Source organism: Schistocerca piceifrons, chromosome 4, assembly GCF_021461385.2.
Source record: "Schistocerca piceifrons isolate TAMUIC-IGC-003096 chromosome 4, iqSchPice1.1, whole genome shotgun sequence".
In the NCBI taxonomy this organism is placed as follows: Eukaryota; Metazoa; Arthropoda; class Insecta; order Orthoptera; family Acrididae; genus Schistocerca; species Schistocerca piceifrons.
In genome coordinates this window covers 2988224-3014974 of record NC_060141.1, presented here as the reverse complement: position 1 = coordinate 3014974, position 26751 = coordinate 2988224, and the positions used below count along the sequence as shown (strand labels likewise).

The following is a 26751-nucleotide window of genomic DNA, read 5'->3' as shown; positions in this document are numbered from 1 at the left end:
TTTTTATTCAGTGTGGTAAGATTGTGTAGCTAACAGTTTTTAAAATGATGACACGAAATCGTACAAAGTCAGAGTCAGCACCACAACGGGTTTCTACTGAGGAAGCTATTCAGAGTTTAGTTAATCAGATAGCACAGCTTAAAAATGATAATAATGCATTATTTAAACAGTTGTGTGAGGTTAGGCAAACCAGTTCAATCCCTCCCACCCTAGATTCCTCAGCAGCAGCCTTAGTAACTCCTTTTTCAGGTAAACCTGGCGAAGACATAACAGCCTTTTTTGATGATTTAGTAGCAGCTGCAAAGTTAGGATCATGGTCAGATGAACAGCTCTTACAAATGACAAAGTTAAGATTGCTAGGAGAGGCTAAAGCACACGTATTATACCATGAAGAATTACGGAATGCTCCAACATTTGAGGAATTGAAGAAAGGATTGCTTAAACGTTTTCAAAAACAGAACAGCTGTAGATTTTATAGGGAACAGTTAAACACTATCACTCAGAGGCAAAACGAGTCGTTAGAAAGCTTTGTAGATAGGATCAGAAAAGTTAATATTAACACCTATCAGTTGACAACTAGTGATGAAGCAAATAAAGTTATTTTACAAGAGGCAGAAAATAGAGCTCTGGATACATTTTTACGGGTTACCTCCTGAAAGGTCCCGTCGTGTCAGGGCAGAGTTTCCTAAAAATTTAGCGGAAGCTGTATCTGTGGCGACGGCTTTTGAAGAAATTGACATTGCCACCAGATACAAGGAGAAGCGAAATGTATTTTCAGCAGGAGTACGATGGTTTAGGTGCGATCGACAGGGCCATATAGCAAAAAACTGCAGACAACCTCAATGCACTAATTGTCAAAGAATAGGTCACACATTCAAGGAATGCAGGTATAAGAAAGTTTTTGGAAATAGAAATCAGTTAAACTCAAACGGGAATGTCGGAGCCGCCGCCAGGCATTCCCAATAAAATTTCATGCCATTAAGGCGAATGTGAAGGAGGAATGCTGGTTATCTGCTACCATAAGGGATAAAGAGGCAAGGATACTGGTGGATACAGGCGCAAACGTATCAATAGTGAGTAATGAATGCATTGGAGAAAAGAAATATGACCCTCCAAGGTATAGATTGAGTGGGGTAGGAGGAGGTACAGTGAAGTCATTAGGATGTACATCATTGATTTTCTATATTCACGGTGTACAATTTCAAGAAGATGTAGAAGTGGTAACAAAGATAACTGACGGGTACGACGCGATCCTAGGGTTGGATTTCCTGAATAAACATCACGCTAAAATCGACCTCAGACAGCAAACTGTAGAACTTAGCGGAATAGTATTTCAGCTAGGTGACACCGCTGCAAAGGGCCCTCTGCCGCAAGATTTCCCTAACCGGAAGGCGAAATCAACTACACTGCGTGCAACGTCCTTGAAGGTTGATTCGCGGGATCAGATACCATCTGGCTCAGGAAAACTTCTCTGGATGACCGTTGACCCCGAGGTACCTATAGACACAATATGTCTAATAGAGCCACTAGAGGAAAATGAAGAATTAGACGTATCACATTGTTTTGTACGTAGAAGTGTTGTACGGGTTCAAGACGTTGAGGGAGAAAAAAAAGTACCGGTACTTATTGACAATTTCGGAGTGGAGGACAAAGAGTTGCATAAGGGAATATTAGTAGCTACAGTCAGTACTTTTGAAGAAGAAGATTTTATTTGGTCAGATATTAATGATGGTCAGAAACCAGACGCCTATAAAACCGCATTACGCCAGAAGATTGAGCATTTGCAAGGAAAGGATAGAGACACGATAGAAGCAGTTTTAGTTGAGTTCCAAGATTTATTTAATGCAGAAGGTCCACTGCCAGCAACAGATATCACACAGCATAGGATCCCAACAGGAAATAGCCCCCCAGTTTATAGAAAGCCTTATAGAGTTGCGCGTCACTTACAGCCAGTACTGGATGAATTTTTAGAACAGCACCTAAAAGATGGAATCATAGAATATTCTGATTCGCCTTATAATTCAAATATTGTAATTATTCCAAAGAAGTCTCCCGACGGTACGAAACGATATAGATTTTTTTGTGACTACAGACACCTTAACAAACAAACTATCTCAGATGTTTATCCTCTTCCAAACATTACAGATATCATTGACAGTTTAGGTAACAGTAAATACTTTTCAACAATCGATCTACATAGTGGATATCATCAATTGGAAGTTGCACCTGAAGATAGGCATAAAACAGCATTTTCTACCCCTGGAGGCCACTGGCAATTTAAAAGAATGCCTTTCGGTTTGAAAAATGCACCAGCAACTTTTCAAAGACTACTCGATGGAGTATTGCGAGGACTAAAAACTCAGCAATGTTGTGTATATCTAGACGATATTATTGTATTCTCCAAAGACATTAATGAACATGCTGTGCGTCTGCGTAATGTTTTTCAAAGACTTAGAAAAGCTAAATTAACACTAAATATGGAAAAATGTAGTTTTGCATTAACAGAGGTTACATACCTAGGGCATATCATTAGTGAAAAAGGAATTCAAGCAGATCCTCGATTAATTTCGGCAGTTAAGGACTTCCCAACACCACAACGCGTTAAGGAAGTACAAAGTTTTATTGGTCTCGCATCGTATTACCGAAAATATGTTCAAAATTTTGCTGAAATTGCCCGACCCTTAACCCAATTATTGAAAAAGGGTGCAAAATTTCATTGGTCTGAAGATTGTGAATCAGCATTTCAAACCCTTAAAGATAAGTTAACACACAGTCCAGTATTAGCCTACCCAGATTATAACAAAGAATTTATTTTATCCTGTGACGCAAGTGGTCATTCAGTAGGAGTTGTTTTGAGTCAGAATATTAATGGCGCGGAACACCCCATAGCCTACGCTTCGAGACAACTAACAACGGCAGAAAGAAATTATTCCACAACAGAGAAAGAATTGTTAAGTGTTATTTATGGCATCAGATACCTTAAATGCTACTTGTATGGTAGGAAATTCAAGGTTGTTACCGACCACGCAGCTTTAAAATGGTTGCTTGGGTTAAAGGATCCATCTAGTCGTCTTACCCGTTGGTCCCTATGTCTTTCCGAAATGGATTTCGAAGTTATCCATAAACCAGGCAAAAAACTCACGAATGCAGATTGTCTAAGTCGGAAAATAGCACTTTTGGAAGCAACAGGCCGAGATACTGAGGACTGGAGAAAGGCACAAAATGAGGATACAGAATGCAAAAAATACGCAACTCAAAAACAATTTTGCTTTGAAGATGGTGTATTATGCCGTAAAACAAAACTTGGACCGCGAATTGTTGTTCCCCAACACCTTAGACAAGAAATAATGGCAGAGGCCCACGATCATATCCTTGCAGGACACGGTGGACAACGGACAACCGAAAGACGTGTAGCAGAGCGATTTTGGTGGCAAACCAGAAAGTAGGATGTTGCGCAGTACGTTCGTAATTGCATTGCGTGCGCACAACGAGCTGAACTTTCTCGTTCAAAAATACCCTTACAGAGGCTCCCCGAGGCTTCATGTCCATTTCAAATCTGTGGACTGGATCTCTACGGACCATTTCATAAAACACCTGCTGGTAATAAGCATGTTCTTACAATTATAGATCACTTTTCACGCTATCTAGCTATGGTGAGTCTCCCAGATCAGCAAGCAAATACAGTTGCCCAAGCTTTAGTTAGCAATTGGATACTTAAATTTGGCGTACCTGAAGCTATTATCACAGATCAGGGATCTAATTTTATGTCTGAACTAATGAAACAGCTATGCCACTTACTAAAAATACGTAAATTACGCACCACTCCGTTACACCCTCAGTGCAACGGACGCACAGAAAGAGTTCATCGGACAATTGGCAAGATGCTTAGTTATTATATTAACGAACAACATTCTAATTGGGATACGTATTTACCAATAATCGTGTCGGTATAGAACGCCAAAACGCATGAAGCAATTGGCATGTCACCTTATGAAGTGGTCTATGGGAGAAAAATGCCGTCCCCTTTTGATATAATCAGGCAGAAAAGCAGAAAAGTCGGAGAAACAGTAAGGGATTTCAGTCGAATGATGAAGGATGTATGGAAAAAGGTTCAAAAATCTAATACAAAGGCTTTGGAACGACAGGAAAGATTAGGTAATACCCAAGCTAAATATTCAAATTACAAAATCGGTCAGTGGGTTATGCTTTTAACTCCATACGTTGCGAAAGGAAAAACAAAGAAATTTGTAACAAACTACAGAGGTCCTTATCAAATTATTGAGATCACGTCACCAGTCAACGTTAAATTGCAACTGCCCACCAGAACTACTGTTGTGCATGTCAGTCGTTTAAAACCTTTTAAGGGCGCTCCAGATGTAATTCCTTCAACAATAGTGTCTGCTTTTCCGAAGGGTGGAGGAAGTTCACGAAGAGGAAAAAGAGTGGCCACGCCAGCGCAACATACAGACATGGCACCATACAATCTTCGACCAAGAGTGCGAATGTCCTAGTGGAATCTCAGTAGACTGTGGATAGTATACATATGTAAATAATTAATAAATGATAATGGTTTATTTTTCTAAGAAAAAAAGGTTGAACGTAGAAACACGTAGATCTTGTAGTTAGCAATGTATTCCTTCTTTTTCTTGTTTTTGTTTTTACTAGGTTCGTAGGTCCATAACCACGTTGTTTGCTTTTTTCAGAAAAAGGCATGCAAAGCATTTCCTACACAAAACCTATCCTACCTCAATGACTCCCTTGACAGTTCCCTTCTGAAGTCATTAGATATGTTCATAAACTCGCAGCAAGGCAAAATTGATGCCAATGTTATAATGCAACATGTCTTAAAATTAAAAAGTGAACACAAAACTAAAATTATAATGCTAGGAACGGGTATATCTGGAACCTTTGTGTTGGTGTTTCTGCTTTGTACAGTTTTGTTTTATTTAAGACGAAAAAATAAGCCAAATAATAATATACCACTTAATCAAATCCCTGTTAATTGGATATCACACTCTTAACTGGTGTACTTCAGTAGTTACTTTTGAGCATTAGTGTATTAATTTTGTTTATTGTACTTCACTTTTTACTAAACAGTCTTATGTTAAAGTAAACAATACTGTAGAATAGATATTCTTGCATTAGTATAGGGTAGATTAAACAGATGTTGCTATGTAACTTTCTAGGTAAAAAATCTATTTTTGTTTATTCATTGTCATCAAGATTTGTTACACTTATTATAACCATTTATGTGTGAACTATGTGATTCATGAGCGTACAGTGCTTTTGTAAAGTGATAAAGTATTTTCAACATACTTAATGTGAAGCGTGTGTAATCTTCTAAGTCGAGAGTTTTCATTGCTTGAGTTAGTGCTTTTGCCGTGTGAAGAGTGGAGGAATGTTGAGTGGTAAATTCGAGGGCGAATTTCTCCGAAGGGTGGAGGAATGTTGAGTGGTACTTAAGTAAATAAATTAGTGAAATCAAAGTGAAGTAGAAATTAGAATATAAATGAAAAACTTGGTTTAGTTTAGAGAGTTACATACTAGCATTCAGCGGGCCGAACAGCAGAGGCAATGACCGTGAAGTCAGCAAGTTCCACATAAGCGGGCGCTGTCGATTCAGCCGTCAGGGCATCGCCCGACCGGCTCACCTGTTTCTCAGTTATCGCATGTGAGCAAAGGCCCTCGCCTACATCCCAAGAGCCAATGACTGACGTTAAGAAGATTCTTCGAGAAGCTTTTCAACGTGACAGAAGAGGCAATGACCGGCTCACGTGTTTCTCAGTTGCCGCATGTGAGCAAAGGCCCTCGCCTACATTCCAAGAGCCAATGACCGACGTTAAGAAGAATCTTCGAGAATCTTTTCAACGTGACAGAAGAGGCAATGGCCGTGAAGTCGTTCACCTCCAGTAAACTGAAGTGAATAAATACGCGGGACGCAGTGGGCCCGACAGATGAAGACGAGAGGAAGACGAAGGCGAAGACGGAGACGAAGACGGAGACGAGCGACGAAGAAGACGAAGAAGTGAAGAAGCGTAGCAGTTGTTTTAAGTTAGTTTCGGTGCTGAAGACCGTCATGCAAGAAGAGATTACATCATGCACAGACGCACCAAGTCCGCCGCTGTAATGGAATAGCAAGCAGCAGCCTCGGCGCCAGAAGACAGAAGTTAAAAGGTATTTGAAGTCTGATCTTTACGTACCCGGGTGACTCGTGAGGACGGGAAGGAGACGGCCTCACTTCAGCAGTCACCTGTGAGCTGGGATGAAGACCTGACAGCCGAAGACTGGCAAGCGGGAATCCGTGGTTCGAGTCCGGGACACTGGCCTTCCCCCGCCGCGCCGCTCCGCTGGTCGACGCACAACACACGCGGCCGCTTAGAGAAGAGAAACACTGGGACGCCACATCCAAGGTATCACCATCCGATGCACGACGTCGCTCGCAATAATTAAACGGGCCACCTCGCGCTGCGCGTCTCCGGTCAGCTGGGCGAGACAGCGACACGAGATACACACCGCTACGCGTAATCAGACGCCGCCGCCGCCGCCGCCGCCGCTGCCGCAGCAGAAGGCTACGTAAACGACACAGCTGCCGCTCTCCGAACCAGAACATCCCGTAAGATACAGTTGTACAAATCTTCAATAAAAGTTATCTTATGTAAAAATGATGTTTCATTCTACATCATACCCGAGCCAAGGAAGAACCCACCCTGCCCACATGTTGTTAAGAGAGAAAAGTTAATTTATTTAATATTTTCACCCTGACAGAATGCTTTAGAATGCTCATCCTGCAATTGACAGCATCAAAAGAGAAAACCCAGTTACATTGAGTGACAGAAGTGTCACATTTAGTAACACAACTGTTACATTTGGTGCCAGAAGCTGTTTTAGTTGTTACAATACGTCGCAGAAGCTCTGTATTTGTGTCCAGTCTCGACAAAACGCAATGTATGTAGCACGTTCACTTCCGCAGCAGGCGTGCGATGATGAAGTATTCATAACATCCCTTATATCTTCGAAACCGTTCGAAATATCGAAACGAGATTTTGGTGACTGATAGCACACAACGAGAAAAGTATTTTGTCGCATAGTTGACTTACGGAACATTCTTATCTACGTCGGTATAGCCGGAGCTCCAGATTTTTTTTTTTCAGTTCAGTACTGTAATTTTTAAAAAGTCATTGATAGGTAGTAAAAAGTAAATTTGCTAGTATGAAAATAAACGCAATTTCATCTCGTATGTTAAAACAAACAGACACAATGAAGTTTTCCATAAGGTATCGAACTCTCTGGTCGCCTATTGCCTGGTTAGCAAACTTTCGCAATGGCAAGGTTGTTAGTTTGTGCAGTTTATGTTGCGTTTCGGCAAAAAAGCATAATTTAACGTGGCAGTCAGAGAAATGTACGCATTTCTTCACACTCGTCACTGATGATTCGTATCTTAACGAAAAAGTTTAAGAACTCAGATAAAATGAAATCACCAACTCTGTTCCAGTTTCAGGGAAATCTTGTAACGCAGTGTATCTTTAAGAATGAACAGCTGGGAATGAAACTTACCAAAGGAGTTTCTTTCTGCAATTCAGTTATATTTCACATATGAGAAAGCACAGCAAACAGCGTACAATCTATCCATTCCTGTCTCTGTGCGGAGTGAGGAAGTGAATCTTCTTACTACATAAGAGAGACTGACCTTAACGAATAACTGACTAGGTTCTGCAAGTCATCAATGTGATCACAGATTCAGAGTGACGAAAGGGTTTTATTCGGTCAGTTCTTCTCTCAAGTAAAAATGTAGCATTGGTTTATTAGAAATGACAAATCTGATGCCTGTGTAACAGCGGCTACCTAGGTTACAAAAATATGATAATCGTTACCTTAAAAACCGGTTGAGACTATTCCTTAAGGTTAAAATAGATTACAAATTCACGTAATCCACCTCTAACACATCAAAAGACAATTAAGGTGAAGAACATCACCACTTTAATCTGAATTGGGGTAGGAACTAAAAAAAAAGATGGGTACGCTATTTGTTGCGAATTATATCCCTGTTTCGCAGATGAAGAACAAGGAGAAAACCGTTTTCGTAAGTTTCTATTGCCAGAATTGCAACAGAAGTGACGAGCTATCTTTGTCATCATTGTTAAGCTTTTCTCATTTAAAAAGGATCATCAGTTATGAGTAACGGCTACCTTTCTCTTGTTGTTGTTGTCTTCAGTCCTGAGACTGGTTTGATGCAGGTCTCCATGCTACTCTATCCCGTGCAAGCTTCTTCATCTCCCAGTACTTACTGCAACCTACATTCTTCTGAATCTGCTTAGTGTATTCATCTCTTGGTCTCCCTCTATGATTTTTACCCTCCAAGCTGCCCTCCAATGCTAAATTTGTCATCTTTTGATGCCTCAGAACATGTCCTACCAACCTGTCCCTTCTACTTGTCAAGTTGTGCCACAAACTCCTCCCCAATTCTATTCAATACTTCCTCATTATTTATGTGATCTACCCATCTAATCTTCAGCATTATTCTGTAGCACCACATTTCGAAAGCTTCTATTCTCTTCTTGTCCAAACTATTTATCGTCCATTTTTCACTTCCATAAATGGCTACACTCCATACAAATACTTTCAGAAACGACTTCCTAACGCTTATATCTATACTCGATGTTAACAAATTTCTCTTCTTCAGAAACGCTTTCCTCATCTTCTCTTACTGGAAGCTTTAATTTTGCTTCTTTTACCATAATAGAGAATCATTTGGACAAACTTGCCTTGTAGTAGCTTGTGCGGCATAATCTTGAAATGGAGTGTCTTGTTAAACAAACAATTGGCGATCAGAGAGGTCAATACCTTACGGAAAAACTCATTGTGTCCGTTTGCTGTGACATACAAGAAGAACTTGCCCGTTTATTTTCATAGCAGCAAATTCTCTTTTCATTAACTGTCAATGACCTTTAAAAAAACTACAGTACTAGATTGAAAAAAATTAAATAAAAATTATAGCTTCGGCTGTATAGATGTAGATAGGGAAGTTCCGTATTTTATCCATTTGGAAAAATGCTCTCCTCATCGTGTGCTATTATTTACCAAAATCTCGTTTCCATATCTCGAATGGTTTAGGAGATATGATGATGTTATGCATATTTCATTCTCTCACGGATGCAGTTTGTAGCGAGACCGGAGACATAGACCTCTTCCCCAGCGAAAGAATAATTCAGTATGTTAGCTAAATTTCATTCGCAGGCACATAAGGTGTAATTTGCACCAAATGGAAAATCATAGCAACCCATATTTTTCATTGCAAACGTTTTCGAATTCGGCGAAGCGCCATACTTAAATGCAATAATCATAATAAGTATGACCATTGGCGAGATGTTGGACACCTCATCACGAACAGATACGTAAAGCTATACGTAAAGTACAAATAAAACTTTTCAGGTCAATAGTTCCTCTACTAGCGTATGAGAAAGACTACAGAACTAACGGAGGGCGCATGACGTTCTGCCTGTAACGGCACTGGTGCACGACGAACCAGCGTTCTCTGTGTGCACCCGTAGATGCGTGTAGCCGCTCCGTATATCGTAGCGAGTCGCCACGCTGACTGCCGGCTTCCTTTCTGTTTTTACACTAACAAGGGGAGGCCGCCAATTGTGAAATTCAGATTCGATTCAAACTGCGCATAATAAAAGCTCATGGCCAGAGGTGTAATGTGGCAAAGCACCAAGATGCACTTCTCAGCCGTTGTCGAGAAAATCGACATTAAAAGAAACCGTTACGGTGAAATACTCTCTACGCTTATTAGTTTTCTACAGCGCGGTAGCGCAGTGGTAAGCGCTCGGATTCGTAATCCGAAGGTCGCCGGATCGTATCGCGCACCGTGCAACTTTTTTTTATTATTTGTTTTTTTGTAATTCAAATGTATATACACACACACGAAATATATTCAATCCATCGTCCACCACCAATTGTCTTCTCCGATTTTTGCCGATATGATACGATACGCGTGGTATGCATCAAACCTGACGAACGATAGAACAATTTTTCAGAATGTCAATCACGTGTGTTTCCGAACAGATAATTTAAGAAACAATTGTTCTTGTAAAAATGCATCGTTTATCAGATGTGCTCGATGTCGTGCAGTTTTCTGCTTTCCATGTTTCTATGATAACTATCACTCTGGTTCGTGCGATACTCCAGCTACTTCTGGTCACTAATTGTTAATTATGTGCGAGTGTATACCGGACTTATCAGTAAATTGTATCCACTTCAATATTATTTGTGATATTGTGTTTTATTTCAAGTATTATTTTTCCACGACAAACGACTTTCAACAACTTATTATATTGCAACTGATTGCCGTGTGTGTGTGTGTGTGTGTATATACATTTGAATTACAAAAAAAACAAATAATTAAAAAAAGTTGCATGGTGCGAGATTCGATCCGGCGACCTTCGGAATACGAACTCGAGCGCTTACCGCCTTGCCACGACGCTGTAGGAAAGTATTAATCGTAGAGAGTATTTCACCGTAACGGTTTATTTTAACTGTCGATTTTCTCGACAACGGCTGAGAAGTGCATCTTGGTGCTGTGCCACATTACACCTCTGGCCATGAGCTTTTATTATGCGCAGTTTGAATCGAATCTGAATTTCACAATTGCCGGCCTCCCCTTGTAAGCCTGATTCCACCGGAAGGCCGGTCTTTACATTATATTTATACCTTAATATTTTTGTTCTTTAGTTACTTTCTTTACCCATAGAACGCCACCGTTGTACGAATAAAGCTGTTTCATTTAGCCCACCTTCGTGTTAAAAAAAAGAAAAAGAAAAGAAAAAAAAGTGGTGCAGGGGCATCGCATTAGCTTCATATTATAGTTTTATACTGACGTGGAATAGAATCTCTCCACTGACAACTTTTTTTTATTTTCGTTCGTTAATTTTATATAATATGTCTGTGATGTTTTCGTATTTTACCTGCCGTGTAGCATTGTTAAGCCTATAAAGACAGATTAATGAATTACCTGAATAAATAAAATCTTTTAAGCAAATCACAGTTTGGTTTCCGAAGTGGCAAAAATACGGAGTCAACCATAGTAGAATTCACGGAACAAATGCGTAAAATCTGGACACAGTTTTCAAACTCCAGAAAAGAGCCATAAGAATAGTAGTCGAGCTCATTGTAATGAGCTGTTCAAAACATTGGGGATTTTAACTGCTCCGTGAGAACACATTTACCAGTCATTGTACACATCAAAAATAGCATCGGTAATTACTCCACAAACAGCTCTGTCCATGGCTATGGAACAAGAGCTAGACTCAACTTACATTTACCAAGAAAAAATAAACATGACACTCAAAACAGCATTTTCTACCAATAAATAATACTGTGCGATAAATTACCAAAAGAGATTAAAGAAATTGCAAAAATACACTTATTTAAAAAGGCAGCTAAAAAAGCATCTATTATGCAATACATTTTATACATTGAAGGATTACTTAGATAAAACAGAGTAAGGGTTTGGTAAAAAGAATGTTATACAAATAAATAATAATAACGATTACACAACATCCAATATTGCACATAACACCTTCACATTATGTTTTTTTTCCTTTTCTAGAAAAACTTACCCCCAAGCTATGCAAAGCACAATACTAGCACCTCTTCCTATTTCTGAGCTCAACATCTCACACATTATAGACGAATGCTCACTCAGTTCTTCAGGATAGCAAATGGGAAGTTGCGGTACCGAAAATGGCCCAGAGATCACCAGTGTGTGTGCGTGTTTGTGTGTGTAGTGAGTGAATTGTTATGAAACGATGTGTGTTTAGTGTGTGCAGTGACTGATAGTGATATATGAGTGAACAGTGCGGCATTACGTTATTTAATAAGTTGTCTATAAAAAATGTATTGTGTAGCATGAGTAAACCTAATGATGGTGGAAATCTGTACATTTATGTGTATACGAATTAGCTTATTGTAAATTGGTCTAAACTCGTTAATACTTTGACACGTCCTGTTGCCATGTAAAAAGAGATGTACGGATGGATAAGGCTACTACTACTACTACATAAAAGCCACATGTTGCTAGATCAGGCGAATAAGGTGGGTCGGCTAACACCAGAATGCTCTACCCCACTGGAAACCTGTGTGAGCCAGTGCACATCTTGATGCAGAACCTGTGAGTTGTTCTTCAACAGTTTGGGTCGTTTTTTCTTATTTGCTCATGGAGTTGAGCAAGAACCTCAAGATAATTATATTGATTAATACTTTGACCCTCAGGAACCAAGTGATGATACACAACTCCATGATTGAATCTTGGTTTGCTAATTCGAGCTTTTTTGCTGTCGGTGAAGCTGGACGGTCCCAGTACATGAATTGGGGCTTAGTTTCTGCATCATAAGTGATACACCAACATTCGTCACATGTTATTAAACTTTCCAAAAAATTAAATTCATTTTAAGTGGTGTTCAAAGAACGAATCGCAGTGCCCGTGTTGTTAAGAACAACGATGCTATGCTGCTTCGGACACGCATGTCCGAAGGAAAGTTGCATTGTTCTTCTTAACAACACGGGCACTGTAGTGTTGTATGTATCCGCCGACACCAGGCAGCTACCATCAGTTAAAAATGTACTGCACTGCACGGAAATTACACTACTGGCCATTAAAATTGCTGCACCACGGAGATGACGTGCTACAGACTCGAAATTTAACCGACAGGAAGAAGATGCTCTGATATGCAAATGATTAGCTTTTCAGAGCATTCACACAAGGTTGGCGCCGGTGGCGACACCTACAACGTGCTGACATGAGGAAAGTTTCCAGTCGATTTCTCATACACAAACAGCAGTTGACCGGCGTTGCTGGTGAAACGTTGTTGTGATGCCTCGTATAAGGAGGAGAAATGCGTACCATCACGTTTCCGACTTTGATAAAGGTCGGATTGTAGACTATCGCGATTGCGGTTTATCGTATCGCGACATTGCTGCTCCCGATGGTCGACATCCAATGACTGTTAGCAGAATATGGAATCGGTGGGTTCAGGAGGGTAATACGGAACGCCGTGCTGCATCCCACTAGCAGTCGATATGACAGGCATCTTATCCAGATGGCTGTAAGGGATCGTACAGCTACGTCTCGATCCCAGAATCAACAGAGGGGGACGTTTGCAAGACAACAACCATCTGCACGAACAGTTCCACGACATTTGCAGCAGCATGAACTATCAGCTCGGAGACCATGGCTGCAGTTACCCTTGACGCTGCATCACAAACAGGAGCGCCTTCGATGGTGTACTGAACGACGAACCTGGGTGCACGAATGCCAAAACATCATTTTTTCGGATGAAGACAGGTTCTGTTTACAGCATCATGATGGTCGTATCCGTGTTTGGCGACATCGCGATGAACGCACATTGGAAGCGTGTATTCGTCATCGACATAGTGGCGTAACAGCCGGCGTGATGGTATGGGGTGCCATTGGTTACACGTCTCGGTTACCTGTTGTTCGCATTGACGGCACTTTGAACAGTGGACGTTACATTTCAGATGTATTATGACCCGTGGCTCTACCTTTCATTCGATCCCTGCGAAACCCTACATTTCAGCATGATAATGTACGACCGCATGTTGCAGGTCCTGTACGGGCCTTTCTCGATGCAGAAAATGTTCGACTGCTGCCCTGGCCAGCACATTCTCCAGATCTCTCACCAATTTAAAACGTCTGGTCAATGGTGGCCGAGCAACTGACTCGTCACAATACGCCAGTCACTATTCTTGATGAACTGTGGTATCCAGTTGAAGCTGCATTGGCAGCTGTACCTGTACACGCCATCCAAGCTCTGTTTGACTCAATGTCCAGACGTATCAAGGCCGTTATTACGGCCAGAGGTGGTTGTTCTGGGTACTGGTTTCTCAGGATCTATGCACCCAAAATGCGTGAAAATGTAATCACATGTCAGTTCTAGTATAATATATTTGTCCAATGAATACCCGTTTATCATGTGCAATTCTTCTTGGTGTAGCAATTTTAATGGGCAGTTGTGTACATAACGTTTGAAGGTGTACAGGGTGTGACGAAGGATCGAGGAAGTGTCGAAGTTTGGGTACAAAGCAGATAACACGACCGCTCGCATATAGTGGGGAATCCGGGTTCGAGTCCCGATACGGAACAAATTTTCACTATCGTCATTGCCTCATACATGCGAGAGGGGTGTTCGTTTGGGCAACTGTGAGTACATTTCAGGTATTCAGTACAGTGTCAGTACAAACATTTTCACGAGCTTCTCTCTGTTCGATTGTGAGAATTTTCCACAGCAGTTCGCATTCACTTTTTTCACGTTAAACTGGCTATGTACAATTTGCTAACGCATTCTTTGTCTATTCTTACAGTTTCACCCATCCATCGAATACTCAGTCGTCGGTCGAATCGAATCAGATTACCAACTTTGTAGATATTTTCATCAGTTTCTGATGTTGAACGTCGTCCCGGACGTGAGTCGTCCTCACTGTCTTCTCGGCCGTCTTGGGAAGTCTTGAACCACTCAGAGACCTGCGTACGTTATAAAAATTTGTTCGACCAAAAAACAGTTTTCAGTAGCTGTTTTTTCGAGATTCTTATGAAACTTAACGACAATTTGTTTCTGTATCATTACACTTACCGTTTTTCTACAAAAAATAACAACTTTTAAACAAATGAAGGCAACAGCAACACTGATTGCTCTACAGACATCAGAGATACCACATTAGACTGAGAATGCTTTACGCTTCACAGCTGTTGGTCGTTCATGTTTGGTGCATGCGTACTTACTCTGTGACAGCATCTGTTTCGTTATTTTATAGCCATACTTCGTATTCACCTCGCCCACACACCTTTTCTTGCACTTCCGAGCCAATGGTTGTAAACAAGTAGCACTAACGAAGTTACTGAACTCAGATTGGACCTTCTTCAGCTGCACATCTCTTCCTTCTACAGCAGAAAACCACAGCCCACACTAGCTGTCTTCGACATCCTGTCACAATTAACAAATCCTTAAATATGTCACATGCTTAAAACAAACAATTACTCAGAAGATGTGTAACCTATGACTTACATCTACATGTCTGTTCCACTGTAACCTCCCCCTCACTTATCGACCTTAATGACAGTGAAAAATTAAACCGCATGTACCTAATGGAAATTTGGGAAAAGCAATCGTCACCGAAGTTAATCTGTCGGTAAAGAGGGAGGAAAGGGTTACATATAAATGAAAGGAAAAATGCTAATGAAACAGGTGGAAATTAATTTTGAAAAGGGGTAAAGTTAATAAAGAAAGTAAATGTGCGGTCGTTACATTAACAATTAACTAGCGGTAATTAGATATTTGAGATTTGGGGGAAATTACGGTCGCCAGTCCTAAGGACAATTACTATAGTAACTGAAAAAGAAAGGTTATTACACATATAATTAGCACTGGAAGTGTGGCAACTGAAGGTTGACACCTGTAGTGTGAAAACTGAAAGTTTGTCAGAAGTAATAAATTTCGCTACACTCTGACTTAATTTAGCAAAAGAATTAATAAAACCGGAAAACCAAAAGTTAATTTAGTGACTGAAGTTAATAGTGAGCTTTCTTTCTGAAGCCCATCGAAATTCAGTAAAATACGGTTAATCTTGGAATACCTCAACAATCATTTCAAAAGCTACTTGAATCTAAGCAATTTAGAAATAAGAGATTTAACTTTGAACTTGAATTAAACGATTCTGAACAATTAACAATAGTAAAATTTAGTACGTACCAAGCTGAGCTGCAGTCACAGGTAAGCTAAAATACGGTAACAAAACTCGCACTCTTAATTTGTGCTTGTGTAATCTAAATATTGTAGCCAGCTATGAATACCTTAACTGAACTTTGAAATTCAAGCAGTGAAATCGAATGATGCTGGCGTTTGAATTTCAACGACACTCGGGTTCATTCCAGAAAAGGAAGGGACCCTGCTTGGTAATGCAATTGGGACAATGAGCGACAAAGGTTCATGCTAAGTTGCTCTAATTTTGTGATGCAACCATTTTAAAAATTTGAAAAGCTGAGGCCTGCCATACAGCTCTAAAACTTTACGTGCTTCCAGTCTTCCTTGTTGGTTGATTGAAGGTTTGAAACCGTCGATCGAGGAGGTGGCGACAGTTACTCATTGTTGGCCGTTGCTGTTGCAGAAGCTGGATGTTGGCGCGCCTTCTTCTCGACACGGTCACCAGACGAAACGGGCTCTTGATGTGCGCCAGCTAATGCTTCCCGTCCGTGACACCATGTCAGAAACTATCATTGCAAGTCGAGCGCAATTATATGCTGCCAAGCCCAGAAAGCGCGGCAACTCGCGGGAGCGTCACACAACACACCTGCTCCACTCGCTACTCCAGGCAGACTCCCTCTGCTCTGCCTGCGCTCCACAAGGCAGAGTTTACACTACCGAAGATCCTACACCCTTTGATTCTTCACACGACCTATCGATGTAATCGTTCGATAGCAGTTTTCCCCAGGCAAGACCCAGTGTAAAAATACAAATAATATTTACGAAACAAACCAATTATACATCGACATAAATGCATAAATACATATATATACAAATCGTAAAACAATTACAATATGTAAAGACACAGAAATGTCATATATTCAGGTAACAAAAATAAGGAAAACAAATTTATAGTACAATAGATGGAAATAGGAGGATATGCATTTCCGGCGTTACACGTGCCCCACATTGTCTGAGGATGTTCGTGTAACCTAAACAGACTCAGAAAATGTTCCAAAAAAGAAACAGTGGAAATGCATATGCTCAAAACATCAACAAAATTTAGCATTCGCCTAATTAACCATAAACCAATTTTTAGACGATAATAATTGAGTGGAGACACTCCTAATCTTATTCCACTCTGTCATCTTGCACAAAATAAAACAGGTTGACAACATATTAAAATTAATAGAAGACATAGAAAATGGTTTAGCTATTCTAAAAATCAAAATTCCTAGCAGTATCAAGAAATGGAATACTATTTACAAAATTAATCAGAGTACGTGGTCATAAAAAACAGGTATATCAAAATACGCAAATTAATAATTAATAGCATAGAATACACATTTTATATAACCTTTTCATAATTAATACTCTCGCCATGAAAGTCCACTTAACGCTAAACAAGAAAATAATATTCAGCAGATCGACAAAAACATAAATATTGACAGCAGAATTCTTTCACATCAGCTGTCCGGGAAGAAACACAACTCTGCCTTCCGTACCCCGCAGGTACAAAGAATGCCGACAGCGGCACAAGAGCCGACAGCGGCACAAGAGCCAACAGCGGCTCCGCCTCGCAAGTATTGTTGCGCCCGCCTGTGCGGCACACTTGATCTTACTCGCCCTCTTAACGGCATTTCCAGAACGTCCAGTTTCACTGCATTCTTTAGGAAAAACTCACTCCCGAGTAATCTCAGGGAGTCCATTAACACTATCACAGTGGATAACTCGACACTGTCCATCATCACACGCATGTACTAGCCAGAAACTCAAAACAGCGTCTAAGTACATCGGCAATGACTAGTAAATTACACATTCATTAAATCTTACAGCTAGTTACAAAATCATATTTACATTCCTTAATCTACTGTGACTCAGCTGAAAACTTAAACTAGCAGCTTGGATTTTTCAATTGATTTATAATGACTCTCTCTTAAATCATTTAGTAAAAATTAATTACTTATTGGCTTCCAGAATGAGATTTTCACTCTGCAGCGGAGTGTGCGCTGTTATGAAACTTCCTGTCAGATTAAAACTGTGTGCCCGACCGAGACTCGAACTCGGGACCTTTGCCTTTCGCGGGCAATTGCTCTACCAACTGAGCTACCGAAGCACGACTCACGCCCGGTACTCACAGCCTGGCAGCCTGGCAGAGCAGAAGTAAAGCTGTGAGTACCGGGCGTGAGTCGTGCTTCGGTAGCTCAGTTGGTAGAGCACTTGCCCGCGAAAGGCAAAGGTCCCGAGTTCGAGTCTCGGTCGGGCACACAGTTTTAATCTGCCAGGAAGTTTCATAATTACTTATTAATTACAACTTCTTTAATGTCCTCTTGGTCAGGCAAAAGCGTGGCAATCTAGCAAATCGTTTAAATCTTACACTCTATATTTACATACTGTGCAAATTACCCATTCTGTGGTATTAATCAATCCTAGGTTGGTACAATTTCAAGTCTACAATGTTCCGTATACCTAATAGTTTTTCAGAGCTTCGATACTCTAAGCAATAAGCATTTGTGTGAGGTATACCAATGACTTTATATGGTCCATTATAAACAAACTTAAATTTAGAGATTTCATGGTCTATCTCGCTCGATTTCTCATGAGCTTTTACAAGTACTAAGTCTCCGATTGCAAACTTAGCAAAACGCGCTTTAGCGTCTTGACGACGTATGCGAGCATCGGCTTTTAGCTTCATTACTTCTCGCAAACGATCTTTTTTCACATCAATACTAATGTCAATCCGTGGAGGGAATTTGATTATCTCTTCCACTAACCTTTAATTCTGTCATCCAAGAGGATTTCCTCTGGAGAAAATCCCGTCGATTCATGTCTCAAGGTGTTCATAATTCTCTCAAATACTGCTACATATTTGCCCCATGCCCTATGGTTGTGATGGCAATAGGTACGGCAAAGTCGGCCTAGCTCGCGCATATACCTCCAGCGGGATTCCCAGCCGGACAATAAACTGAAATATGGATCACCTCGACACCATTACTTTCCATGCCTTCATTCCACAACTTAGAAGTAAATTGTGCCCCATTGTCTGATACAATCGCCTTGGGCTTACCAATATGAACAAAATAATCGTTCACAAGCTTGCTATAGACCGCTTTGGCTGTAGCTCTCCTAATTGGGTATAGTTTGACGAACTTGGAAAAAGCTTCTAGCACTACTAAAATGTAGGCAAAGTTTCCTGATGACTTGGGCAAAGGTCCGTACAAGTCCACGCACAGTAATTCAAAGGTGTCGTTAGGCCTTATACTTTGCATAGGACCACGACTCGTACAGCTGGTGACCTTCACCTTCTGACATAAATCGCAAGTTTTCACTCTGTCAGTAACGCGTTTTAACATATTGTTCAAGTGCACTACTTCATTCAGCTTTTCCGTACATTTCTTTGGTCCACAGTGACCATACGCCAAATGGTAGTAGTCTATTATTTCCGTGACGTATTTGGTGGGCCAGCATACCCGCCAAATATTACTATCTTCACCCTTACGTATGTACAAGATATGATCGTATATCTTGTAATACTTCCTTAATTTCCTCTTCCTTAATTTCTCTCTTTTCACCATATTTAAACAACCATCCTCGTTCTGATGACGACGTAGATTCTTACAGATGTTCACTATTAGTTTGCGTCCCTCAACTTCTTTAAAATAGTATAATTTGACCACTCCATTTGACTCATCTTTCAATACATCTTGATTAGACTCGGGCAACCGCGACAGCGCATCCGCTATGCAATTGTCGGTCCCTTTCACGTAACAGATGTCATAGTTAAATTGCTGTAAATACAGCGACCACCTAGTCAGTCTTTCGTGAAGTAGTTTACAATTCTTCAGATAAGTGAGCGCCTTATGGTCCGTATGAATAATCACCTTACGGTCCCAAACTTGAACTTCTTGAATCCCCACACGATAGCGAGACACTCAGAAATCGTGTAGTTTCGCTCACTTTTTGATAAAGTTCGACTCGCGAACGCTATCGTCCGGTGTTTCTTATCCTCTCCTTTACCAACTTCTTGGAACAATTCTACCCCCACCCCGTAATTCGACGAATCCGTTCCCAGATGGAAGGGTAGCGATAAATCAGGATGAAATAGTATGGTAGATCTTACCAACTCGTTTTTTAATCTCTCGAAAGCGGCCTGACACCCGTCAGTCCACACAAACGGAACATTTTTGCGTAAGACGTTATTCAAATTTTCATCATTGAACACTTGTCCTTTTACAAATTTACGGTAAAATCCTGTTAGCCCTATAAACCTTTTTAACTGTTTCCTAGACTTGGGTGGAGGACAATTCCTTATTGCCTCTTGTTTCTCAGGGTCCTTCGTAATACCAGCAGTGGTAATTACATGCCCTAAAAATTTCGGTTCTTGTTTCACAAATTCGCATTTCTTTAGCTTTAGAGTCATTCCGCCACGGCGCAATGCTCTAAAAACTTCATCTAACAGGTCACAATGGTCATGCCAAGTGGCATTGGCCAACAATAGGTCGTCAACATATACAGTTAATCTTGAACTCAAAGCCGGTCCTAGCACTTTACCTAGGGCCCTGATGAATACGGACACAGATATATTAAGTCCAAACGGCAGTACTCTATACTGATAACACCTGCCCGCAAACAAGAGGGCGGTGTATGGCCTAGATTCTTCTTCGAGTTCTATTTGCCAATAACTAGCCGTCAGATCGAGGCTAGTCATGAACTTAACGTCATGAAAACGTTGCAAAATCTCCTCCATACTCTCTGGTCTGTCTGTTTCACGTTGAACGACCCTATTCAACGTGCGTGCGTCAATCACAATACGCACACTACCATCCCGTTTTGCTAAAATGACCAAACCGTTATTGTATGGACTCGTACTTCTTTCAATCACTCCCCATTCGATCATCTTATCTATCTACCGTTGCACTGCTTCCTTTTTGGACAGCGGTGTAGCATACGGTCTCACGAAGAATGGTTCGTGCGGAATTACATGCAACTTGCATTTATATCCTTCCACAAGTCCCGGTTTGTCTGAAAACACACTCTTATTCCTCATTATTACTTCATACAGGCCTCGTCTTTGTTCGTGTGTTACGTTTGACACACCGTCTACAATACTTTCCAGTTCACTTTCTACACTATTGTCAATGCAGAGATTCCTCACATTACAGTAGTTCAAATTCATACCTACATCAATACCACCCGGCCAGTTAACAATGTGTATAGGCTGGTATTGCCTATGCACACCGTCTCCTGCCTCGTCAAAACTAACTACTATTGTTTTATCTTGTGACGTACATGTCAAAGTTTTGCTTTCGCAATTAATCACTGCACGGTACTTTAATAGTCAATCTAATCCGATAATTACTTCCGTAGTCAAGTCTGGCACGACGACAAACTCTTGTTCAAATCGTGCCTCACGTATCTCGAAGTTGACAAAAATCTGTTTTGTGACCGGTTTACTGGCCTTCCCAGTAGCACCAATAATTTTCACTCCTGTTACTGGCACAACTACGGTGCCAGGTCTGTCTTTCAGTAACTCAAATATTTTCCCAGATACAGCACTCAATTCTGCACCAGTGTCAATCAACACGTTTAGTTGTAGGTCGTGCATATTAACAGACACTACTATCTGTCTACACTTGTCCTCGACTGTTTCTTTATTTTCCCACAGTAAATCCTCGTTTATATCCAGGTCATTCCAGAAAAAACCATCCGGCTTTGATCCTAAATCCGGCTTATCTGGCGGCTTTTTCAGCTTCTGTTCACATACAGTTTTAATTTCAACACGTTTGTCCTGAGGCTTAGTCTGTAGCTTCGCCTCCAATACCGAAACCTTTTCCTCTAACTCGTCAACTAGTGACTGTTGCTTTGCTATCAATTCACTAATTGTCACCTTCGTTGATTCCTCTTTGGTCAGATTGATCTCATCTCCCAATCTACCTGGAGAAATGTGCCCAGTAGTATCTGCAATTACTTCCTCTAGATCTGCGCAACCCACACTGCTATCGTCTGACCGTATAATGTCAGCTCTAACCTCATACACGCTGTAATCTATGTGCTTTTATACCAATCGTGTCCGGCTATCACTAAAATTTTCGTAATCTTTCTCCTTAATACTCTCGCAATGTTTAAACTGGAGGTTTGCGTCGGATGGGTCGGCTACTTCTACCACTATAACTTTTGGTAAGGTCTGCCGGTTAGGGCCAGAACTTTCCGTTACTACTTCAACATCTAACTCCTGCGGGACGAAACACGACGAATCTTGCTCGTGCTCCCCATTAACATCAACTGTTTCTGGTAAAGTCTGCCGGTTAGGGCCAGAACTTTCTATCATTTCACAAACACTATCTTCCTGCGGGACGAGACGCGGAAAATCCTGCACGCGCTCCCCATAAACATTTCTCCCATATTGGCCCCTATAATCTCTTAGTTCGTCGTATAAGCGACCGAACTGCCTTAACCAGACCTCATCCCTCTCTGCATCCCCTACTTCGATGGCGGACGTTTTATCCGACATCTGATCTTCTCTCAACACTTGCGAATCATTCTTAAACTCAAACTCCAGTTCCACTGTGGGTATTACAGCTGCCACTTTATAATCGATTTCCGGAACACTACTTAAATTGTTCTCACTGACAGCGAATGTACTTCCTACTGGCGTGTATACAGCTGATCTACTACTTGTGGGCGCACTCCTTTCTCTTAACACTGGCACACTCTCCCGCCGTTGATTATTCCACACGGAATTTTCATAACGATGACACCCGGGTTTTCTCCTGTTATTGGGCCGCCAAAATTTCTGCACGCCCGGTCGGCCCCTCACCGGCGCGGCTAATGGTTTCCCTGTCTCGTCCCAGCAGATAAGGTACCCGGATGCTGCTGAGGCGGCTGATCACACCCTCTGGCGTTATTACTATTCTGTGAAGCCCGTATCACGTTAGTACGATACTGGTTTCTGTCATTCCTGTTATTATTTGCATTGTACCGATTGTTATTACGGTCCGAACCATTATTGTTATTGCTGCTATGGTTGCGGTATGCATTATTCCCATGGTTATCGTTGTTGTGGTTGTTGTGGTACCCGTTGTTGTTACCACGGCCTCTACCACTATCGCGATTATTGCGCCAATTGTCCTCCTCCTCAACTCTTTCCAGGAAATCATTAATTGTCCTGTAATTGCTTCCTACGTAGCGTTTTGTATCATCTGGAAGCTTTTTGTAGAGTTCCCAGACTATTTCGGATTCCGTGCGGCGATCACACAAATATTCCAACTTGCGGATCCAGCCCTCACAAAACTCCATCGAACCGCGTGAATTCGCATCGAAAGGCCTCGATACGACAAATTCGCGCCAGACACTTTGCTGTTTTTGCTCTGACGAGTATTCAGCCAGAAACAAATTTTTAAACTCGTCAAAAGTCAGGTTCGTAATGTCGAGGTTTAAGCCCCAACGCTTGGCATCACCAGCCAACACATCAATAATCGCATTAATTTTTCTCTCATTAGTCCTTTATCTGGGTAAAACTCTTTCACAATTCTTAATGAAATCCGTCGCGTGTATACCGCCTTTTTTCAAGGGGTCCAACCGCTCCTCTTTCGTCAACAATTCCGAACTATGTGCACAGATTGGCACATAGCTCTGTTTTTCGTCAAGTTTCTTTTCTAATTCCGACACTCTCGTAATTACTTGGCAAGTGGTTGTCGCAAGCGTTTCTACTTCCCTTTTTTTTTCTTCGCAGGTATTAGCCTGCTTCGGCACTTTGGTATCTACTTCGGATACTAAAGCCATTAAAGTTTCCACCTTCTTCTGATCCTCTTTTTTCACTAATTGAATTTGTTCCGACACCTTATTCTCGATGATCGGAGCAACTGCTCCTCCTACACTTTTCTCGATTCTGCTAATTTCAGAATTAAAACGAGTATTTATGCTCGCAATTTCCGCCTGAACGCCTATTATTTCCTGTTTAAGATTACCGATTTCGGTATTAATTACAACAATATCTTCTTTCATTTTATCAACTTTTGTGTTAACAACTCCAACATTGTTGTTAACAACATTAATAGCTATGTTCTGATTGTCTAGCTTCCGTTCAATTTTTTCAGACTGAGCTTCTTGCTTGGCAGCCTGAGCTTTAATTTCTGCCGATTGACTCTTGATTTCATTAATCAAAACATTCAATAAATCAGTTAAATTCCCGGAAACTACCGGTTTTACTTCCCGCAGCGGCTTCCTCTTTAATTGTCCCCCCGTATTCGTTATCAAGGGATTCAGATTTGATTTTCACTTCCGATTCCGAAACATTTTCTAAAGTTTGGAATTCAATTTCTGCTCTTTGTTGCGTTTCGGCGGTCGCGTCTTTCATGCTAGCCGCCTGCCCCTGAACAATGGGTACGGCGGTGCGCGTTTCCCACTGTTCGACCGATTGTTCCGTATCCAAGTCTACCAAATTTTGGTAATTGTTGCCTTCACTCATTTTAATAATTTTCAATATAAATGCCAAATCTCAAATCGAATTAGGATTCCTCACACTAATATTCCCGCTGATGTATCGACCATTTCGTAACCAGTACTTTGTTACGAGATTTGCACAATGCAAAATTCGTGTCCAGAACAACTTCAAATTTGAAGATTGTCCTGTCACCAGGTCGCCACGTGTACCCTCCACCTCACTTATCGACCTTAATGACAGTGAAAAATTAAACTGCGTGTACCTAATGGAAATTTGGGAAAAGCAATCGTCACCGAAGTTAATCTGTCGGTAAAGAGGGAGGAAAGGGTTACATCTAAATGAAAGGAAAAATGGTAATGAAACAGGTGGAAATTAATTTTGAAAAGGGATAAAGTTAATAAAGAAAGTAAATGTGCGGCCGTTACATTAACAATTAACTAGCGGTAATTAGATATTTGAGATTTGGGGGGAAATAACGGTCGCCAGTCCTAAGGACAATTACTATAGTAACTGAAAAAGAAAGGTTATTACACATATAATTAGCACTAGAAGCGTGGCAACTGAAGGTTGGCACGTGTAGTGTGAAAACTGAAAGTTTGTCAGAAGTAATCAATTTCGCTACACTCTGACTTAATTTAGCAAAAGAATTAATAAAACCGGAAAACCGAAAGTTAGTTTAGTGACTGAAGTTAATAGTGAGCTTTGTTTCTGAAGCACATCGAAATTCAGTAAAATACAGTTAGTCTTGATATACCTGAACAATCATTTCAAAAGCTGCTTTAATCGAAGCAATTTAGAAATAAGAGATTTAACTTTGAACTTGAATTAAATGATTCTGAACAATTAACAATAGTGAAGTTTAGTACGTACCAAGCTGAGCTGCAGTCACAGGTAAGCTAAAATATGGTAACAAAACTCGCACTCTTAATTTGTGCTTGTGTAATCTAAATATTGTAGCCAGCTATGAATACCTTAACTGAACTTTGAAATTCAAGCAGTGAAATCGAATGATGCTGGCGTTTGAATTTCAACGACACTCGGGTTCATTCCGGAAAAGGAAGGGACCCTGCTTGGTAATGCAATTGGGACAATGAGCAACAAAGGTTCATGCTAAGTTGCTGTAATTTTGTGATGCAACCATTTTAAAAGTTGAAAAGCTGAGGCCTGCCATACAGTTCTAAAACTTTACGTGCTTCCAGTCCTCGTTGTTGGTTGATTGAAGGTTTGAAACCGTCGATCGAGGAGGTGGCGACAGTTACTCATTGTCGGCCGTCGCTGTTGCAGAAGCTGGATGTTGGCGCGCCTTCTTCTCGACACGGTCACCAGACGAAACGGGCTCTTGATGTGCGCCAGCTAATGCTTCCCGTCCGCGACACCATGTCAGAAACTATCATCGCAAGTCGAGCGCAATTATATGCTGCCAAGCCCAGAAAGCGCGGCAACTCGCGGGAGCTTCACACCACACACCTGCTCCACTCGCTACTTCAGGCAGACTCCCTCTGCTCTGCCCGCGCTCCACGAGGCAGAGTTTACACTACCGAAGATCCTACACACTTTGATTCTTCACACGACCTATCGATGTAATCGTTCGATAGCAGTTTTCCCTAGGCAAGGGCCCGCATCTCGTGGTCGTGCGGTAGCGTTCTCGCTTCCCACGCCCGGGTTTCCGGGTTCGATTCCCGGCGGGGTCAGGGATTTTCTCTGCCTCGTGATGGCTGGGTGTTGTGTGCTGTCCTTAGGTTAGTTAGGTTTAGGTAGTTCTAAGTTCTAGGGGACTTATGACCACAGCAGTTGAGTCCCATAGTGCTCAGAGCCATTTGAACCATTTTTGAACCCTAGGCAAGACCCAGCGTAAAAATACAAATAATATTTACGAAACAAACCAATTATACATCGACATAAATGCATAAATATACATATACAAATAGTAAAACAATTACAATATGTAAAGACACAGAAATGTCATATATTCAGGTAACAAAAATAAGGAAAACAAATTTATAGTACAATAGATGGAAATAGGAGGATATGCATTTCCGGCGTTACACCACAGACCACTTGATGATGCTAACCGGATAGTATTTCTGGCACTGCTGTCGTTTCCCATTTTTGTGTTGCATCCGTGATAAACTTCCGTATCAGTTCTAATCTGTCTGCTCATTTGGCAGACGCCTGTCGTGTAGCGACCCCCACAGGAGCTTATCGAACATTTCCGCAACGCTCTCGCGGTGACTAAAGGACCCCGTGACGAAAGGTGCTGCTCTTCGCTGCACCTTCCCTCTCTCTTCTGTTAATCCAACCTAGTAAGTGTCCCAGCCTGATGAACAGTACTCAAGACCCAGTCTTAGAAGTCTTCTGTGAGTCATTTCTTTTGTGGAACAATTACGTTTTTTTGAGATTCTGTCATTTGATTACAGACTGGCGTTTGCTTTCCCTAGCATTTTTTGGTGTGCTCATTCCACTTTACGTTGCTTCGGATGGGTATTCCCACATACTTTACTATAGTGGAAGTATCCAGTGTTTTTTCAGTAGTGTTGTAATCCGAATAGTAGT

At 41.1% G+C, this 26751-nt stretch overlaps 1 protein-coding gene and 1 non-coding gene across 2 annotated transcripts in view; one reads left to right on the top strand and one right to left on the bottom strand.

Annotated features, from left to right (window-relative positions):
- LOC124795105 (cytochrome P450 9e2-like) overlaps window positions 1-26751 on the top strand; it is a 431878-nt gene that overhangs the window by 36181 nt on the left and 368946 nt on the right. The window lies entirely within an intron of this gene.
- Window positions 17798-17872, bottom strand: Trnas-cga. Its single transcript has one exon. It is a non-coding gene; the product is annotated as a tRNA-Ser (tRNA).